This window comes from Saccopteryx bilineata, chromosome 3 (assembly GCF_036850765.1).
Source record: "Saccopteryx bilineata isolate mSacBil1 chromosome 3, mSacBil1_pri_phased_curated, whole genome shotgun sequence".
NCBI lineage: Eukaryota > Metazoa > Chordata > Mammalia > Chiroptera > Emballonuridae > Saccopteryx > Saccopteryx bilineata.
The window spans coordinates 217,773,070-217,794,574 of NC_089492.1; the positions used below are offsets into that span (position 1 = coordinate 217,773,070).

At 35.7% G+C, this 21,505-nt stretch overlaps 1 pseudogene; it reads left to right on the top strand.

Moving 5' to 3' along the window:
* The first annotated feature begins 611 nt into the window (after positions 1 to 611).
* Positions 612 to 19,209, top strand: LOC136329993 (mitotic spindle assembly checkpoint protein MAD2A pseudogene; annotated as a pseudogene).
* The last annotated feature ends 2,296 nt before the right edge of the window (positions 19,210 to 21,505 follow it).

Below are 21,505 nucleotides of genomic sequence, written 5' to 3' on the forward strand. Positions count from 1 at the left end.
GAGTTACCAAACGTGTAATTTGATGGTAATTTAAGAAATAAAACAATGTTAGCTAATATAAGTATGATTTACAACTTTTGTTATGAAATGCAATACATGTGTTTTAATACTTTTCCTTGTTTACTAGTAAAAAACTTCTCAGATTCTATGCAATCTCCAATAATTTAAACGGACAACAATTTGAGAATACATATTTGTTGTGGTAGGCAGAATAATGATTCCTCAAAAAATTTCTACATCCTAATCTCTGGAATCTAAAACAGGCAACACTGTTACAAGGCAAAAGGGACTGCAGCTGATATTAAGGTTACAAATCTTAAAATAAGATTATCAGTATCTTGTTTTCCAGATGTTTTTCATCTCAACAGCCTTTAAAAGCAGAGAATGTTCTCCAAATGAAGTCTAAGATACGTGGAAGACGTTGAAGAAGAAAGGCTGAAGCGGAGGTCAGTGAGAAGCATAAAAGGACTTGAACCACCTTTGCTGGCTGTGAAGGTGAAGGGAACTGGTGAGGCCTCCAGCACATGAGAAGGCATGCCTGCCAAAAGCTAGCAAGGAAATAGTCACTGCAGTCCTACCACTGCATGGAACTGAGTCTTCCCAAGAACGCGATGGAGCCTGGAAGCTTTTCCTGTGTGGAACGAAGCTCTATTGACGGTGAGACTGTGCTGGCCTTCCAACTACACAACTATGAGACAAGAAGTGTGTGCTGTTTTAAGCCACAAACTGTGTGATAATCTGTTAAGGTATCAATAGAAAACTAATACCATACTGAAATATATATATATATAGTAATCAAAATTCCTTTTCATGATAGAACATCATGGTCTCAATATGAATAAGAGTTCTAAAATTCTAAAGTTTCAGAGATAATTTTTTTAAAAAATCGGCATCTTAACGAATGATCGAAAAGAAAACAAACAATGAAAAAATACAGCTTTTAATAAACAAAAGCAGGTATTTTCATATTCAGCATAAGCACACAGTTTAGAGATTTTTTTTATTTTTCCAAGTAAAGATTATTGTGTCATCTTGCTCCTTTTTATGTTTCCTCAAACAATTTTATCATTTTAGTAAAACTACAATTTATTACTACAGCTAGTATTTACTCACCAATGATCTGTATTTTCAGTAAATTTTTAAAAATACAAATTTTTTTTCATTTTTGAATTTGTTTTGATTACTGTTGTTTATTTTTTTTATTCAGTCAGAGGAGGGGAAGCAGAGACAGACTCCCATATCCACCCTGACCAGGATCCACCCAGCAAGCTCACTAGGGGTGATGCTCTGCCCAGCTGGAGTGTTGCTCCTTTGCTCAGCAACTGAGCTCTTCTTAGCACCTGAGGCAGAGGCCATGGAGCAATCCTTAGCACCCTTGGCCAACTCGCTCCAATCGAGTCATGAATGCAGGAGGGGGAGAGAGAGAGAGAAGCAAGAGGAGGAGGGATGGAGAAGCAGATGGGTGCTTCACCTGTGTGCCCTGACTGGGAATTGAACCTGGGACATCTACATGCTGGGCTGATGCTCTACTACTGAGCCAACTGGCCAGGGATGATTACTGTTTTTTGTTTGCATATATCCCAAGTGATTAAAGAATAGTTTTATACCAAATGCATTTGTTGCTTTATTAAAAATAAAACATGGTAACTGCAGATTTAGAAATTCATTTTCCCACCTACATATGGAATAAAGAGTGTGGTGGTTACGGGGGGAGGGGGGAGAGGGAGAGGGAAAGGGGGGAGGGGGAGGGGCACAAAGAGAACTAGATAGAAGGTGACAGAAGACAATCTGACTTTGGGTAATGGATATGCAACATAAGTGAACGACAAGATAACCTGGAGTTGTTATCTTTGAATATATGTATCCTGATTTATTGATGTTGCCCCATTAAAAATAAAATTATTTTTTAAAAAGAAATTCATTTTCCAGAAACTTTTGTTGATTACTGGTATTTGATTTTAACTTGCTGTATCAGTCTGCTGTGTGAGGTCTGTTAATATCTGTTCTCACATTTCTGTAGACAGGGATGAATTTTTTCTCTCCCACAAGAGCACAGAAGAACATAGAGTGACCTCATTCTCCTTCCCTCAGCTTAGTTCCTTCATAGAGTACAGGAGGATTCTGTCTAGTGAGATGCAACAGTCCAAGATCTATTGTGTTCTCTATCAGGAATGTTCACTTTTCTGAATTATGTTTTTGTATTTAGAAATCAGTATTAATGTATTTCAAAGTACAGTAGAGTTTGGATAAAGAGTGAAACTTAAAGATAAGCCATGCAAAACAGCTATTTAAATGTTGTGCTTTTTGTGTATTGCTACTTGATTTTTCAGAGGGAGACTAAGTGAAAAAAACCCAACATTACCTTCAATCTTTCTATTTTGATAGTAAATAAATTTAAAAAATAACAAATTCCAAAACATTATAATGGAAATTCAGGGATTCTCAGACTGTTCACAAGCATGTTCTGTTCTTTGCTCAGTTAGCTATTGTTCTTATATTGGTGAAAAGACTTACTATTCTGCATTATAACTTTTTGAACTTATGTGTATTTCCTGTCCCTCCACCTCCTCATCCCTTACAACTTTCTTTCTACTCCTAATACCATTTACCTCATTTACATTTATCTAATTCATATCCAGTCTTATAGATTTCACTTTCTAAGCACTCTAAAGTCTGTCCCCTCATCTGCCACCACAACCAGATGTCTCCCTATATATCATATTCATCCATGTATAAGACACTCCCATGTATAAGATGCACCTTAATATGGGGGCCTGAAGTTTGAAAAAGAAATGTATTAAAGTTACTGAACTCAAGTTTCGTTCATCATAAAGTCCATACAACTCCTCATCACTGTCAAAACTCCCATCCATTAGCTTGTCCTCCTCTGTGTCTGATGACAAATCACTGTCTTCAACACGGAGCGCAAAAACAAGCGCAAAAAAGCAGGAAATGCTAGTAAAAAAAATCAACGACTACTGTATAAAACTCACCCAGTTTTTAGATGCTAAATTTTCCAGAAAAAATGTGTGTTTTATATATGGGGAAATATGGTAATCTTGTCTCTGAGCACTCTTTTTCTACTCTACAGACTTGGAGTTTTTTCCAAAGTAGAAATCAGATAAGCCAGTTCCTGGCTCCCTCTCAGCATCTTCTTGCTCTCTCTTATCCACAAAGATGGAAAATACAAATTGAACTCTTAATGGGTGCTAAACACATTATGCTAAGCACTTTACATGTACTATTTCTTTTGGTCTGCACAGACCACTCTAAGGTTACTACATAATTTGTTTCATGCCCTTAAGAATTTAGTAAAGTTGATGCTGAATATGGTTAAATAATTTGCCCAAAGAACCACCATTCCGTCATTTAGTTTTCTTTCAGTTTCTTAAATGTTTCCAGTTCCTCTTTACATTTTTTACATCTCTTTTCCTATACTACCTGAGCCACTTCCCTCTCCATCTTTGCCTAGATCTCCACTTCTGATTCTTTAGATCAACTGAAATGTGATTTGCTTACAGAAGACTTTTCTGACTCTATAGTCATTGCTATCACTAGACCCTTATCCCTTCCTTCATACCACTTCCTGTGTAATCAGTCACTCGTGGTTGTGTTTGTCCCATCAATGCCTACCTCCAACACTAACCTCTTCATTAACTGATGCACTCCAACAAACAGGAGCCTTGTCTGGTTCTGGTCACCATTGTGTCCTTAGTGTTTATCACCATCTAGCAAGTAGATGCTGAACAAACTTCTTTCTTCGTTTAGCCATATTCTCTCTAATTAGCAACCTGGTCCCTTTACATGGTATTGTAGGAGCTGACAGTAGTTTCTGAGCATCTCATCTTTTAGCTCCACCTTCTGGGATAGATTCAATAAAGCCCTTTCTCCTGCTTTTGTTTGAAAACTCTAGGGAAGGACCTTTACTGGCATGGACCAAATTAGGTTTTATCCCTAGTCCAATTTACTCTCATCAAAGAGGCTGTATCATGACGCACTTCTGAATATCTGGACCATGCTCATAAAGGGGGAGAGCATACTTGCTAAGAAGACACTTCAATTGGCATCGACCACAACAACCAAGTGGATATAAATAACTAGGTCTCAAAAACTAGTCCCACTGAACTTAATTAAAATAATGGTGATATAAGCTCTAATTACTATAAGCAAAACATGTTGCTAAATGTTTCACCTATGTTTATTCATTTTGTATTTATGATAATCCTGTGAGTATCCTACACATATCCGTATTTCATTTCACACATGAGAAATTGAGGCTTAGAGAGCTTAAGTGATTTACTCAGAATCACATAACTAGAAAATGGAAGAGTGAACCCAAATTGTCTACCTCCAAAGTTTGGGCTCAGAACTGCTATAAATCCTGCCTTCTTAATAGCAAAGCTATTTGAGTATGTAGAGTAACCCAAAATTTACTAGACGATTAGCTGTATACAGATGCAAAGGAAAGGGTCTACTTAGTAATTATGCACAGAGCCTGTAGTACAAAGATGGCACATTAGAAGAAGAAATAAAAAAGATGTATACAAAATACAGCAGAGGTTATCTCCATCTAATAATAGTGAAGTAGTAAATGTAAGTAAATAAGGTTATGTGAAGTTGTATTAAACTCAGCCACATAACAAATCAGCCAGGCATGTCAGGACTCTTCAATTCTGGGCTTGTTGTGCAGACCTATCCTGGAGGATGAATAAGTCCTTCTGCCAAGAGGGAAAAAGTACAGTAGAAGGAAGTCATGTATTGATGGGAAAGCCATGATTAAGTGCATACATTTTAATTTTCAAAGTTAATAATTTTATTAGATTCGCAAAAATATTGTATTCTAAATCTACTAAAGGGGAATCTTTAAAAGACAAAATACAAATTAATTATCATATACTGAGACTCCTTATTTTAAAGATTCAGGAGTAAAAGATAAAAGAAACTAATTTTCTATAAACCCTGGTACATTAAATTATTTAACGATTTAACACATTATAACATTTAAAATGACATTTCTTTAAATGATTATAAAGCACTGAATGTAATTTAATAAAACTATGTAAAATATATTACCATATGAAGTCAATCTGATCAATTTCATAATACTATATATTATGATGTAGAACACTATTAAAAATGCATTAATATAGTTCCCCTTAAACCATTTTTTCCTCTGATAGTGGACATTTGATCAAATGCTTTGATTTATTCTCTAAACATTATCTTGACACTATTGATTTCTGAAATTGTTTTTTGGATTGTTTAACTATGAAACATTTCAAGATTACAGTCTTATAAAGTATGTAATGCACAGTTAATTGTGTTGCATTACTCTGTTAGATATCTTAGAATATTCCTGTAATTAAATGAGAAAAGTAAATTGGATTTTGTTTTAATTGGCATTTATTCTAATTCTAATCTGTTTAAAAAGTGAGCTAAAAGTGGATTTAAAAATCTGAGACCCTTAAAGAACATGTATTTATCAATCAGGTTTTAAACATTTATAATGGAACATTTAAAAGAGCCATCTCTTTTTAAATAAAATAATAATGGAGTCATACATTTTTTAGCATAACAGGTCTGGTAATGACATTTTGTATTTTTAATCATTCAATCAATTAGCACACATCTATTTCTATGTATCAGAAACATTTTATATATAATGAAAGCTGAAGGAATATTCAATTTTGTGTTTGTTCAATTGACATCTCACACCATAAAAATTTCTCTAAACAAATTATATAGATTTTTTTTTAAATAATAATAAGTATTGAGGAAAAGAAAGCCACACAAGTACAGAGCAGCTGTCAGATCAGTGGACCCACTCAGTACCACTGTGCCCTCAGTCAACATTTGGGCACAACTCATCAGCCTCAGCAATGCACAAAACTCTTTTCTGCGTCTCCCACAGTAGAAGTTCCCTTGCCTCCCCATTCCTGAATATCCCTCCTGTCTTCCTTCTAAATAACTCAGCCCCCCACAAACATCCTACAACCGACAAACATCACAATGAAGCTCAACCTAAGCTCTATTCTCAACCATCAGCATCCAATTTGTGTTTATATGTGCTGGTGATATGAGCTGATATTATCAAGCCTATATTTTTTCTTTTATTTTCAGAACTTACCTATATAAATTCTGGCTGAATGCCAGCCCACTTGGATATTCTATAGGCACTTTTTATTTAACATCTTAAAAATAATATATGCCATCTCTAATCCCTAATCTGCTGCTGTGTCTCCACGTGTAGCCCAATTTAACAGCACCAATATCTACCCGTTGCTCAAGGCAAGAACTCAGGAGCTACTCTAGGTGCTTTATTTATGCTAAGCAACATTCCTCATCCCTCTGCACATAATCAATTGGCACATATCCATTGGCTTCATTTTAGATTCATGGCCGCTAAACTCTGGTATGCTCTTAGCAATCCTACAGCCTTTTGCCAGTCAGCTCACACTCTCTCCTAAATGACTATTTCCTAACTTTTCCTTCTCCACAAACTACCAATACCTATGCCTGGTCTTCATCCTCACCTAATAATTTTACATATTATTTCACTAATAAACAGAAGCAATCCAGAAAACCTTCTATACCTTCTGCCTCCACATTTCATTCATTGGCATCAAGACCCACCTACATTGAATCTCCTGAAGTCTCCATTCACTCAGTCTCTATTCCTTCCTCGAGAAGAGGGCTCAGTCACCTACATGCATCATCAATGCTCTCCCTCATTATTCCTCTAAGTATACACAATTACTATTCTAAAGAATCATCCCTACGTACCTTTCCAGCTACTGCTATTTTTCTGATCTTTTTTTTTAAACACTCTCCAGAAGAGTAGTCTACCTCACTGTCTCCATTTTTTCTCCTTTATTCTCTTCCTCTCTTTCTTTTCTATTTATTTTTCATCAAAGTTTTACATAAGTAAAAATTTGTAAAGAAATAAACAATATACCCTATTTTTCTTCTCAGTGGAAAAACAATCTTAAATCATTTAGGTGAGTTGTTTGATATTTATTGTGGGCTGAATTGTGTCTCCCTAAAATTCATATATTGAAGTCCCAACCCCTAATATCTCACAATGTAACTGTATTAGGGAATAGGGCCTTTAAAGAAGTAATTAGATTAAAATGAGGTCCCTAGAGTGAGCTCTAATCCAATATGACTGATGACTTTATAAGAAGAGGACATTTGGATACAGACAGACAAATGGGAGACCGTGTGAACATACTGGGAGAAGACAGCCATGTACAAATCAAGGAGAGAGGCCTCAGAGAAAACCAACTTTGCTAGCACCTTCATCTTGGACTTTAGGCTCCAGAGTATGAGAAAATAAATTTCTGTTCTTAAGATCCTCAGTCAGTTGTATTTTTCTATGACAACGCTAGCAAACGAATAAAGTAAACTTGTTTATCTCCAAATAATATACTACTTGCATTGTTGTTTCTTGGTTTTTCAGATTTAGGCAATATATATTGATTTCCTTATAAAGCAGATGAGAATCTACTTCATTTTCACCTCTCCACAATCCATACACACATACGTGGGCAGCCATGCTGCCCAATCTTCTTTCTATAAAATTACTATATTTTATTGATCTAATAGGACCTTGATTTTAAGGTGTACTATCATTTTCTGTACCACTAAGAAAAATACTTCCAATTAAAGTATGACACAAACTTTCTTATCACTTATATTTTTTACAGAAAGAAATTTTTTAGAATTAACCAGACATAGGTTTTATTATGACTCATTCTTACTCAACTTGATAATACAAGTGAAATAAATTATTTCAAGTATACCTTAATTTTTTCAAATTCAGAATTTTTCTGTTGCACATCACTTATTTGACTCAGAGTCTTACTATTTTTTTTTTAACACTATCATTCTTTATACCAGTAACAATGCTGGTGGTGTCATTTTTATAAAAGAATTCTTAAAATACTAAAACACTTTGATGTTGGTCTCTTAACCCAGTTTTTTCTTATGTACAGCAAGCCAGGTTTTTTATTTCCTTTTGGGGAGTATTACTAAATATATCTACTTCACCACCTTACTTTATTCCCACAGCATTGGTTCTTTATATGTGTAATACTAATGTGGCCATTGCCACGTCAATTACAGAACACCCCCAGTACTCCAATGCTGGCTGACACTTGATGTGCGTGCTTGCATAGGTAATGACAACCTTATTTTGTATAGTTGCTTAGCCAACAACATTTGTAAGACATCATTTATTATAAGACGATTCAAATTTTTGGTTATGTTAAAAACTTCAAGATAAAATTAATAAAATGTAAAATAGCATTCCGGTTAGAACAATATCCAATGTTTACTTACTAAAATCATGTAGATGTGAATCATTGCAGAGGTGAATTTACTATGAAGTTCATGAAGGGCCTCTCACTGAGATAGACATCTTTAAAGTCCCTGGGAGGGGACCTAGCAATATTTTCACATGATCTTAATATCTGTAAAAATTACAAAAGTAAGGTATTTTAATTGCAACCAGTTAAGTTCACCAACCATTCCTACTCTGACCTTATTTGTATGGTCTGTCACATTACTCCTTGTGATTGTCTATAATCATATTTGTAGGGGAAGCTGATGTAAAGATACACCGAGTTTAGATTTAGAGGGCTTTCTTTTGTGGCAGGGACAGAGAGAGACAGAGAGAGGGACAGATAGGGACAGACAGACAGGAACGGAGAGTGATGAGAAACATCAATTCTCTGTTGCGCCACCTTAGTTGTTCATTGACTGCATTCTCAAATGTGTCTTGACCAGTAGGCTACAGCAGACTGAGTGATCCCTTGCTCAAGCCAGCGACCTTGAGCTCAAGCTGATGAGTTTTGCTCAAACCATATGAACCCGCACTCAAGCTGGTGACCTTGGGGTTTCGAACCTGGGTCCTCCGCATCCCAGTCTGATACTCTGTCCACTGCACCATCACCTGGTCAGGCTTAGAGAGTTTTTTTTATATAGTTTGCAGTTCCCTACCAGGTACTGTTAAACTGTTGTTAGCAACCTTTTTCTGTTCTTATTGCTACTATTTATTGTGCCAGCTCACTAAGTACCATAACCTGAAGTGCAAGGTGAAAACTTGCTATGACAACAACAGACACCAAGAGGGCTGAACAATGGCAACATGGAAGTGAATAAAAGTTTGAAATGTATGAAGTCTGAAGCTAATCTTTGTAAAAACATACATGTAGGATTCAGTTCATAAAAGAGTACTTGGAATAGTGCTCTTCTTTTAGAAATATACCCCTGATGCAGTGTGAAACTGACATCAATAAATGCAATGTAAAATTTATAATATGCTACGACAATGAGAACATTAAATCAGTCTCTGCCTCAGAAAATTTTAAATGTCCTGAAATATTGCTGTTAATATACAGAGAATGACAGAGATTTTTCCCAATTCTAACAAAAATATCTAAAACTTCAGTGACATTAGAATTAAGAAACTGTTTAGCTGAAAGAAAATTTTCTCAGTTATCAAAAATAAAGCACAAATTTTGATCAACCGTGGTTAAAGACTAAATTATCTTTCCTAAAAGAAAATGACATTACAATATTGTTTTCATAATAAGAAAAGATCATGATATATACAGCCAAAAATGTACGGAAAATACATTACAGAGGTGTGTCAGGCAGTTAATTAATAAAAGTAATATGTAGTTTATTTCTCTGGATTTTGTAAGATTTACAGTATTTTATATGTTTTTAATTTTTTCATTTTCTGTAAATTATTTTATCATTCTAAATTTTTACTCAGACCAAATTTTTGTAATTTGATTTTATTTTAAAGGCAGTCCCCATAATTGTATTTGTTTCAGTCCCGGGACACCTGAGAATTTCCCTATGATTACTTTTCCGTCCTGCACACTGGTCTCCCTGAATTCTTTGGAGCCTTTCATGCTTCCAGTTCAGGCCTCTGCCCTCGCTGTTCCATCATCAGCATGTTGTTTCCAGACATAGCAACATGGCTTGCTCTGTACTTCCTCTGGGCAATACTCAAGGTCATATATTAAGGAAGTTTCACTCACCGTTCTCTATAAATAGCACTTCCAACCACACTAGAATTATTAGATAAAAAACAGGACACTTGGTTACACTGAAATTTTAGATAAATATGAGTAATTTATTTTGAGAAAATATGTTGCCCAAAATGCATGGAATATACTAACAGTAAAAAAGTAAAGGTATTGAGCAAAAAAATATAAACTTATAAACACGAACAACAGTGTGGGGATGGCAGGAGGGAAGGGGGATGGAGGAGGTGGAGGAGGGCACACGGGGTACATGGCGGAAAGGGAGCTTTGACGTGGGGGTGAACACACAACACAGTATTCAGATGACATGTTATAGAATGTACACCTGAAGCCTGTATAATTTTATTCACTAATTTAATAAGATTTAATACATTTAATTAAATTATTTTTAATATAAAGACCAAATCATGCCAGTTGGAGTGGGTGAGAAGGTCGAGGGATGTTGCTCAGTATTGTCTAAATTTATATATACTTGAAACTCTTCATAATAAAAATTATGAAATAAAAGAAATTTTTTAAAAATTTTATTATACATTGTTTATCTTAGATTCAAATGCAACTTGCTGTCCTGTTTATTTGCCTTTTGTTATGTTTTTGGCTAAATCTGGTGATGTTATCTCCACACTTGCTATCCCCCTATTCCACATCATAGCGCTTCTGTTTAGTGCTATGTCTGGAAACAACATCTTTCCCACTAAAATGTTAGCTTCATGGTGGCAAAGATGCTATGTGTGTTGTTCATGGAAGTATTCAAGCACTTAGTCTGGTGCCTGGAATAAGGTAGGCACTCAGTTAATATTAATTTTAAGAAATTAATGAGAAAACAGTCTAAACCTTACAACTTTGCTTATTAATATTTCTCAAATCCTCTTTTTTTTCTATCCTAATAACTCTTGCTTTAATTAAAGTCCTAGACTACAGCTATTGTGTGCTCACTGGTGTCCTTGCTTCCAGCACTACTGTTCTGAAATCCATTCACTATAAATAGCCATACTGATTGATCTAAAATACAAATCTAATGAAACCACTGTCCTACATAAGCTCCTCAACAGGAAACCATAAACTAGAGAGGAAAATATCTAAGCACTCTGGCGTAGAACTTGTGGCCTTCCTCATGGCGGCCCCACCTTCTCCTCCAGCTTACCTACCACAGCCCTCCAATATTTCCCATCCATACCCCACCCTTTATACCTACATGCTAATGATTATGTTACCTCTCTCCAAAATACTCCCACTTTTTTTTTTTTTTGGTATTTTTATGCAGTGAGAAGCAGGGAGGCAGTCAGACAGACTCCCATAAGCAACCGACCGGGACCCATCCAGCAAGCCCACTAGGGGGTGATACTCTGCCCATCTGGAGCATTGCTCTGTTGCAACCGGAGCGATGCTAGCGCCTGAGGCAAAGGCCATGGAGCCATCCACAGCGCCCAGGCCAACTTTGCTCCAATGGGGCCTTGGCTGCTGGAGGGGAAGAGAGAAAGAGAGAGAAAGAAAAGGTGGGAGAAGGCTGGAGAAGCAGGTGGGTGCTTCTCCTGTGTGCCCTGGCTGGGAATCAAACCCGGGACTTCCACAAGCCAGGTTGACACTCTGCCACTGAGTCAACCGGCCAAGGCCTCCCACTTTTTTTATCTAATTTTTTCATATCCTTAAAGATTCATTTCAAGTAACATTTTCATCCAGAAATTTCCTCTCCCCCTTACATCCATGAGCTAAACTACATGTGTTTTAGTTGTGCTTCGATACTACTCTGTGCAAAATTCTGTCATAGTATAGCTTATGTTATATTAAAACCACCTATATTATTATCCAATGAAAATTTAAATACTCAAATACAATAACAATGTGGTATCTATCTTTGTTTGATTCACCCCATCTAGCATAATGCACTGCACAAATAGCCTTCCTTAGGTGTAGGTTGAACTAAGCAAATTCAACTAAGTGATCCAAATTTTTTTTTAATAATTTTATTTTTTTAATGGGGCGACATCAATAAATCAGGATACATATATTCAAAGATAACATGTCCAGGTTATCTTGTCGTTCAATTATGTTGCATACTTATCAGCCAAAGTCAGATTGTCCTCTGTCACCTTCTATCTAGTTTTCTTTGTGCCCCTCTCCCTTCCCCTTTCCCTCTCCCTCGCCCCCCCCCCCGTAACCACCACACTCTTATCAATGTCTCTTATTCTCACTTTTATGTCCCACCTACGTATGGAATAATGCAGTTCCTGTTTTTTTCTGATTTACTTATTTCTAAGTGATCTAAATTTAAGGTGCGCAAATATATCAGATGGAGATTGCTAACCTGGTGTTATTGAAAGATCTATATATAATGCCAACAGGTTCTAATAAAGAAAAATATACATCATTGGTTTTTACCAAAATCAAGGGAAATAATTTATCAACAGGCTATGTCTAGAGATAGAGGAAGGTTCCAGAATAGTGTAATGATGAAGTCCAGAATGGTCATGGCTAAACCGAAGAAAGCAGTCTTTGTAGTAGTCAATCACAAGTCAATTGTCAAGCAGACCAGAAATGGCAAATTGCTAAGATCCATAGTGGAAGATGGTTGGGGAAGAAAGGTGGGAGGCACATGCTAAAATTATTAAGCTCAAGTCCAGTGGATCCATGAAAGCAGGAGACATTCACACTTAGAATTTGGAGGTTCAGAAGTCATGCTTCAAGGGAAGAGAGGCAATGACAAGAGCTGGCTAGTGATATACAAATCTGTCAACAGAAAAAAGGGACAGACTTACCCTACCCTATGCAGGCTGAATAGGGATGGATTCAGTAAGGAATATGGAAATAATTACACAAAAATACATTTTGATTTTTAAACATAGGTCCACATAATGCATTTTCTTCTAAAATTTTATAGTATTTCTACAATCTCTCATAGAATGAAGTTATTTTTACTATCTGTAAATATAGCCAGGATGGAGTTAGGGAGGTGAAAAGAGGGAAATTAATAAGAAGAGGAAGAGAACTCAACAAAGAAACAGTGATGGGAAAAGATAGGTAACCCTTCTTCCTCAGCGCCTGGATGAGTTCTCATCTTCAAGGTGGCCCATAGCCTATCTCCTTCCTGTTGCTGAGTGAGAAAAATAGAAGATTCCCTAATGACAAAATGACAGTTCAGTCATCTACTTTGTAATTTCAAAACCTGCTTTTCATCAATATTTGCTGAGAAGCTTTTGAAAATTGCATGGATTTCTATGGCTTCCCAATGCCCCCACCTCCCTTTCCTACTGAATCTGAATTTTGCATGCAAATCTCTGGACTTCCTAGAAATCTCCCAGATCACTGTGTTACTAGGTGTGCCCTTGCAAACTACCACTCTAGTTTATATCAATGCTGGGCAACTGGAAGGTTCTGATGACATGTTCATTCCAAATCCTGAACTTTCTTCCTCTGATTAAACTCCCTAAGACTGATAGAAGTTCTCTTGCAGACATTCTAGGAAACTAGTTTCTCGAAGAACTTTTTCAATTCACAACTCTGCAAAAATTTGTTTGAGAAAAGAAAAAAATGGAAATATACCACTATAACACACAATTTTCCTTTCTCTACTTTCCTCTTTTCTTCCATTAGAGTCAATCCATTAATAAGAACTTATGAAGTGAATTTACATTGTATTTTACCCAGCAGAAACTTTATAAGAAAAGGTTCACTGTAACACCTTATTTTTGTTCTTTACACAACTTTTTCATGTTGATAGACGCCTTGAAAGTGAAATACCTATTTCCATTTAAATAAAAAAATCTCCTGAATTAAAATAACTTCATGGAAAAACATAATCCAAAGAGGTATATCAAATGAAGGTTGTTGAGTAGAAAAAGAAAACTATAATGTCTCCAAGGAGTCTGAGACTAAGGTCTGAATACTACAAGATGGAACCTTTCATCAGATTGCTGTTCAACTTACTTATGGTTTAAGATGTGCACATGTGAAATTAATATTTAGGATCCCGGTGATTCAAAAAGCAGCAATCCATCACCATTTGAATTCATAGCCTTGTAATCCATCTTTTCCCATGAAATAGCTAGTACAATATGATATCAGTACTCAGATATCTGAAGAGAGAAAGCAGTGGCCCTATTTTTTTTTTAAATGCATATGAAACTCAAATGCAAAAGTAGGGAATAATGCTAATATCAATGGAAAATCTAAAGCCTCCATCTTTTTAGTCCCAAACCAAATAGAAATCCTCACTTAGCTCTTTAGGTCTATTAGAAATGTCATTGCACACAGACCAATGTCATATTCTTAAAACATTCTCTGAGCCTCGGGCTATGCTCATGTCTGTCATAGCTTTGCATGGTCAGAAATGGTGATCCTAAATTAAGGATGAGGCCTAGGCTAGCTTGATGGAAACTGCACTGATAATAATCCATTTCTACCTGCCACTCTTTCCCGTGGTTGTTAATAAACACTGTCCAGAGACATATGCCCCAGAAAAATAAGAGAAATGATTGTTCTTTCCAAGCCTCCATTCTGATACAAAGAAGCTCTGACTCCTGATTTCTTGCCTCAGCATCTGCTTTCCACAGATGCCTAATACAGGACATGCTTCTCCAGGGTCCAACAAATTTCTGTTAGTCAGCCACCACATCCTCCTAGAACGTCCTAGCTCTTCTGTATTGGACACTTTTACATGAGATCACTCCATTTCATCCTTTGCCTCTTGTCTGGTCACTGTTAGAAGAAAGCAGATTGGCAGAGTACTAACACTTCAAGCTCTGGAGTGAGATATAGACACCAAAAGCCATTCATAGCCATATGACCTTGGGTAGCTTACATCACTGCTCTGAACCCTTTCTGTTTGTCTGTTTATCTAAGAAAATGCAGGTGCATTTTACTAACCAGACTATAAATATCAAATCAGAAAAAAAAATGTAAACTAAATAGTATTGGGACAACCACATAAGACATGTTTGGAGACTAGGGTTCCTGTCACTGCCATGGAACACACTCCACCCAAGAACAAAGTTAACACTATTGAGTTTGTATTGTGCTGATGGACTCCATCAGGGCAATTGACAGAGTAGTAAGTCAAGCTGACCCTGCTAACGTGGTAAGGTCTGGCTGCTTTATCCTCCTAAGCCTATTTTCAGATGCATATAACCCATGTTCACTGCCATGCTTAAGCCACACTGGCTTCCCTGGGTTGGAACATTCTGGGCTCTTGCTTTCACCAGATTCTTGCTGATATCTTTCTACTGGCTCTTCATAGGACTATTCTTCTTCTTTAGGTCTCTCTTGAAATGTTATCTCCTTAGAGTCTTTTCTGACTATCTTTATCTAAAAAAAATCCTTTCCATGTATTCTTATATCTTAACATCCACTCTCTTTTTCTAAACATACACCACAATCTGTAATGAGCTTATTTATTTGGTTGTGTCATGTCATATAATCTCCCTTAGGATCTTTGTATTCTCTGTATCCTTCATGCCCAGTAAAGTGCCTGGTATACAGCATAAATACAATACATTAGTTGATAAATAAATGAATAAACAAATAATTATCGCTTCACTATTGCCTCAGTTGTTGTTGTCTTTTTTTTAAGCTCTTTTGGCTGCATTCCCATTTAGATAAAGCACTGAGAGGTTGAAACTTTTCTTAGCCTTGAATAGAGGCATTGTGAACAAGTAAGTGAAATCTTGGTACTATGATCGTGTTTTAATGAATGCTCAACATATGTTAATTATTGGTGCTGATATTTTTGTTAATTATAGAACAGTAGCTTCAATGCTATGAGAGCACAGTATCTTCATCTCCCTTTGCCTTGGTTACCTCAACTATAAAATGAGGAAACCAATCAAATGTACATCATGTGTGCTATGAAGATCAATTGAATTTATACATGTAAAGTGCTTGAAATGTTACCTGGAACACAGTCAGTGATAAATGGCATTTCCACAGCTGATACTTACTACAGTCTATGGTAAAGACAACTTTAACTTAACTGATGAATTCATCTCACTGAAGCCTCCGATATGAAAAAAGGCAGAACCCGTGCAATGCTGATCAACAGAGCCCTGCTGACATATACAGGGTTAAAGAAAAGTATATAATGCCTATTCATTGAGAATTAGTATAAATTAGTACTGATATTACTGGACAGGATGAAAATGTTGTTCCACTAAAATCCTTAGAGAGATTACATCCTCAAAAATTTTGGAGGTAACTGTATTTTCACCAGCAACATACAACTATCAAAAAGTTATTTTAAATCCATGCTGACCAAACTAATCAAAGATAACAAAATATTTAAGAATCTTCTGGTCAAATGGATACAAAGCTTGTTAGATAAAATCTATACTAGTTGGATTTATAGTATTACATAAGTCAGCAAGTCCCTGGATTTGTCTGTTATACTTTCTGCTATGTATTATCATGACCCGTGAATAAAGATTTATTTCAGTACAATAGCTAGTATCATTTTTATATGATTCCACTACAAATACAGTTTGAACTTACAATAACTCAGTGTGTCTGTTTATAAAGATAAAAACTTTTTCCAAAACCCATATTAGTAGAAAACTAAAAATAGCAAATGGTCTCATATTTATATCTCAGTAGTCAGAATACAAATAAACATTCTTGGTGAAAACACATCAGTGCTTCCAATTAAGGCAATATAATTGCATGCTTTGAAGTGGAACAATGAAAAAATCTGACAATCCATTGTATTAATACGAGACACAGACATTAGAGACATATAAAAAATAACATTTAATCTTTGTAAGGCATCTGCTTCTATATACATTTTGCATAACATTTATGTATTGTGTGTAAACATACACATTAGATAGATAAATAGATAGCAGGATAGATAAACATATGTTAAAGAGCTAGATAAAATCTGGTGCAACCCACTGATTTACTTTAGTAAGCCATTTCAGTGTTACCACTGTAAGTTCTATTGCCTTCTACAATTTTACTATTTTCAAGAGGTGGTAGAACTTTACACATTTATATTTAGTCAATTAACTTACTGACGTGTCATAGATCTTTAATGACCTATGTGAAGGTAAAGGACAAACTCTCAAATGAACTAGAAAGTGATATAAAAGCTGACAGCAATGATTTTTATACTATGTGTGCCTTTGAGTGTTTTATTTTACTTATAAAGTAGATTGCAATATATAACCATTGAAGAAAAAAATAGTAGGTCAAGTAATATTCTTTTGTAAACAAACATTTGAAACACCCAGTTGTTTTCCCTTTTTATGACATTGCACAAGACTATCATTTAGTGATCAGTTTTCAAGTACCACTGTTCCCTTTCTTTGCTCTCCAAAACAAAATAAGTATTATTTGTAAAATTTTTTGTTAAGAATCCCGGTCTCTGAGCCACCCACTCTGCTTACAATGGCATTTAATTGTATAAGATGTAAGTAAAATTACCACTTAGATTATTTCCTTATCAACAAAAACCTAGATGATATTTCCAATAAAGGGTTAATAGCAAAATTATCTTAAAAATTCATATAACTCAACAACAACCAATCAAAAATAAATCAATTTAATTTAAAAATGGATGGAGGATCTGAATAAACCTTTTTCCAATGAAGATACACAGATGGCCAACATACATATGAAAAAGTGTTCAACATCACCAGTTATTAAAAAACTGAAAATCAAAACCACAATAAAATATTGCCTCACACCTGTTAAAATGGCTATTATCAAAAAGACAAGAAATAGCAAGTGCCAGAGAGGATGTGGAGAGAAGGGAACCCTGTACACTATTGGTGGGAAATATATTGGTGCTGCCACTATGGAAAACAGCATAGAGGTCCCTTTGAAAATTAAGAATAGAACTATCATGTGATCCAGCAATTCATTTTCTGAGTTTTTACCAGAAAGACATGAAAACATTAATTCATAAGATACATAGTACTATATTCACTTCAGCATTATTTATGATAAACAAAACATGGAAACAACCTAAATATCTATCAAAAGATGAAGAAAGATGTGAGATATATATGTGTGTGTATATGTATAATGCAATATATTTATATATATAGATATAGGAATACTACTCATTCATAAAAAATAAAATATTGTCATTTATGTCATTATGTATGGATCTTGAGGTATTATGCTAAGTAAAATCAGATGGAAATGGAAAAATACAAAAACATATGATTTTACTCAAGTGTTTATTGTAAAACAAAAAGTAACAAGTAAACTAACAAAACAAACTGGCAGATACAGACAAAAGAATGGTGGTCTCCAGGGAGGAAGGAGGATAGTGGGTGAGTTGGGTTAAAAGGGTCAAATATATGGTAATGGAAGGAAACTAGACTTTGTGTGGTAAGAACTCAAGAAAGAATACAGATAGTGATTTATAATGTTGTACACCTGAGATTTATATAGTGTAATTTAACAATGCTACCTCAATAAATTTAATTTTAAAAAATAATTAATTTTTAAAAATAAAGAAAGATGTAGACATGGAATGAAGCCATTAATTTTGAAACCAGTGACAGGGAGCTGCTGCAGAGCCCTGCAGTCCCCACATGCGGTCGCCATGTTGGGGAGGGCCTGGGCTTGGCCGTGGCACTGTAGCTTTCCTGGGAGCAGGGCAGCCCCCTGAGCAGAAGCACTGAAATCATGGCCAGATTCTTCTCATTTGGCATCAACAGCATTTCATATCAGCCTAAAACCTTTACTTGAGTGCAGAAATATGGACTCACCTTGTTTGTAACTATGGATCCTAACCTGAGCTCATGAAATACTTACATAATGCGGTGGAACTTAAAAGACTGGTTATGAAAGTGTTCCATTCAGAAAGTAGTAGTAGTCATCTGGAATATTGAAAGTGGTGAGGTTCTTTAAAGATGACAATTTGATATTGAGTGTGACAAGACTGCCAAAGATGACAGTACACCCAGAGAAAAGTCTCAGAAAGCTATCCAAGATAAAATCCACCACAGCGACAGTGACATTTCTGCCACTGTTGGAAGTTTCCTGTTCATTTGATCTGCTGATATATACAAAGAATTTGTTGTACCTGAAAATGCAAAGAGTGAGGACCACAGTTCCTTACCAATTCTGAGCAAGTCTATCTGCATTCCTTCTCTCCTAAATCCACAAAGTAAAAAGCATGGTGACCTACAAAATCCCTGTCCGTGACTGAAGATGAAACAGGAACAATAATGTAATTCTCAAAAGTGTTTCCTGAAACCAAGTCAACTATAGTTCATGTTTCATTTCATTGATTAATTTTTTGTGTGTGTATTTTTCTGAAGTTGGAAATGGGGAGGCAGTCAGACAGACTCCCGCATGTGCCCGACCGGGATCCACCCGGCATGCCCACCACGGGGTGATGCTCTGCCCATCCGGGGCATTGCTCTGTTGCAACCAGAGCCATTCTAGTGCCTGAGGCAGAGGCCATAGAGCCATCCTTAGCGCCCGGGCCAGCTTTGCTCCAGTGGAGCCCTGGCTGCGGGAGGGGAAGAGAGAGACAGAGAGGAAGGAGAGGGGGAGGGGTGGAGAAGCAGATGGGCGCCTCTCCTGTGTGCCCTGGCCGGGAATCGAACCCGGGACTCCTGCATGCCAGGCCGACGCTCTACCACTGAGCCAACCAGCCAGGGCCTGATTAATTTTTTGATGGGAAAAACTTAACATTATACTTTACTGAAACATGCATAATTGTTCCATTTTTTGGTGCCTGTTTGACTTCCCATAGGGTTGACATAAATTTTTGCACATGGTTCAAAAAGGAACCAGCAGATTGATTGCATCAGCCCTGTATTGTCGATCTCTTTGAAGGTGGTAACTGTTGATGGAAAAACTTTTGCTATAAAGCTAAGTGCCTTCTTAAATTAAACCTTTGGGTCAAGAAGCTTGACTTGGAATATAAGTAAATATAAAACACAGCAAAAGAAGTCTAAATATTCAGAATCTTTGTTAAAGTCCTAAAGTAACAGAGAACCCACAATAACAGAATGTTGATATAAGGTTCTTTTGCCATTTATTTCATATGTGTAGTTTCCATATGGAAAAAATATGCATTTATTTTATTTTAATATATATAATTTACACCTACAAAGCTATCACTATTTCTACTCTTTAAATTCCGGTGATTACAGAACTCTTCAAATGTCTTTTTGTGTTTTATAACATCAAGGTTTAAATTAACATGATAAAGTTAAATGGGTAAGATTTAAAAAAAAGCAACCAATCCAGTGAATAAAAATGAATATTTCAATACCAATAGTTGCAATTTATAGGCCTTTAGAAGCTCCTTTGCAAAATGGATTCTAGAATAGTGGTTATACAATATAAAAAGAAACTTTATTAGAACACTTTGGTCTAGATTTAGAAATCAAGTGGGAGGAAAGGTGAAGTTCTAGAATAGGTGAAAGAATTAAGCACAGTTCCTTTTTACCTAAAAATAAAAAGCCAAAGTGAGAATCAACAAGTATTTGTTTGAAATAAAAAACTACAATTTAGAGGCATATCTTTAGGCAGAAATCCAAATTATGTTCCACCTGTACGGTGAAAGAAAGGAGTTTTTAATGAGAAAGAGAAGGGAAATTTTTACATAAATAGAAGAAAAGACTCTTTTGGTGTTAACAAGCTGAATTACTCTTTAGGAATACATAGCTGGTTCCTTATTTTAAAGACTATCTTTATCAGTCCTTGTGATCAGGAGGTCTGCTTTCTTGCTAGCTTTACTGTTGCTTGTAAGACAATGTTAGTTTGGCCCAACTAAAAGCTCATTTTGTCCAGTTCAAACATTCCAAAAGTACAAGTGTAAGATGTGTGATGCAATTTCTCTGAAATGGCTGCCCTGATGCCATTTTAAAATGGCTTCACTTATGCCAACTTTACATACTTTGCACACATCACAAATAGATAAATTACAATTGGGATAGTTTTAATTCCAACTTCTCAATCTCTGTCACAATCACAACAATTCTCTCCCAACTTTCTCTGGGTTTTTTTAACATTATAAAAATCTTAAGCTATTCTGTAGTACATAGCATTAATTAATCATAATATTTATGCCATCTTCCATTAGAATTAAAAGCCTTACAATGCAAACATGTAACAATATTCCAAGTTGCAGTAACTTTTTGTAATGTAAAATATTATGACATAACATTGATTTATTCATAATCTTCACTGATTTTGTTATAAAATAATTAATGCTGTGGATGTAGATTCTTTAGTAAAATGCACTGCATTGAATCCAGAGATGTACTTAATGCAATAGTTCCTAAGGGTTTTACAAATGTACCTCTGAAACTCTTCATAATGCTTCATGATTAAAGTTTCAATCTGACAGTTCCAACAAAGAAATCACAATATCCACCTCATATGCAAATATGTGCTGCATAGTATGGTCATGAACACAGTTCCCACCTTGCCAGGATCACTATGGTAACTGTACACTCTGGTTAAATTGTCCCTAATGTCAACCAAGA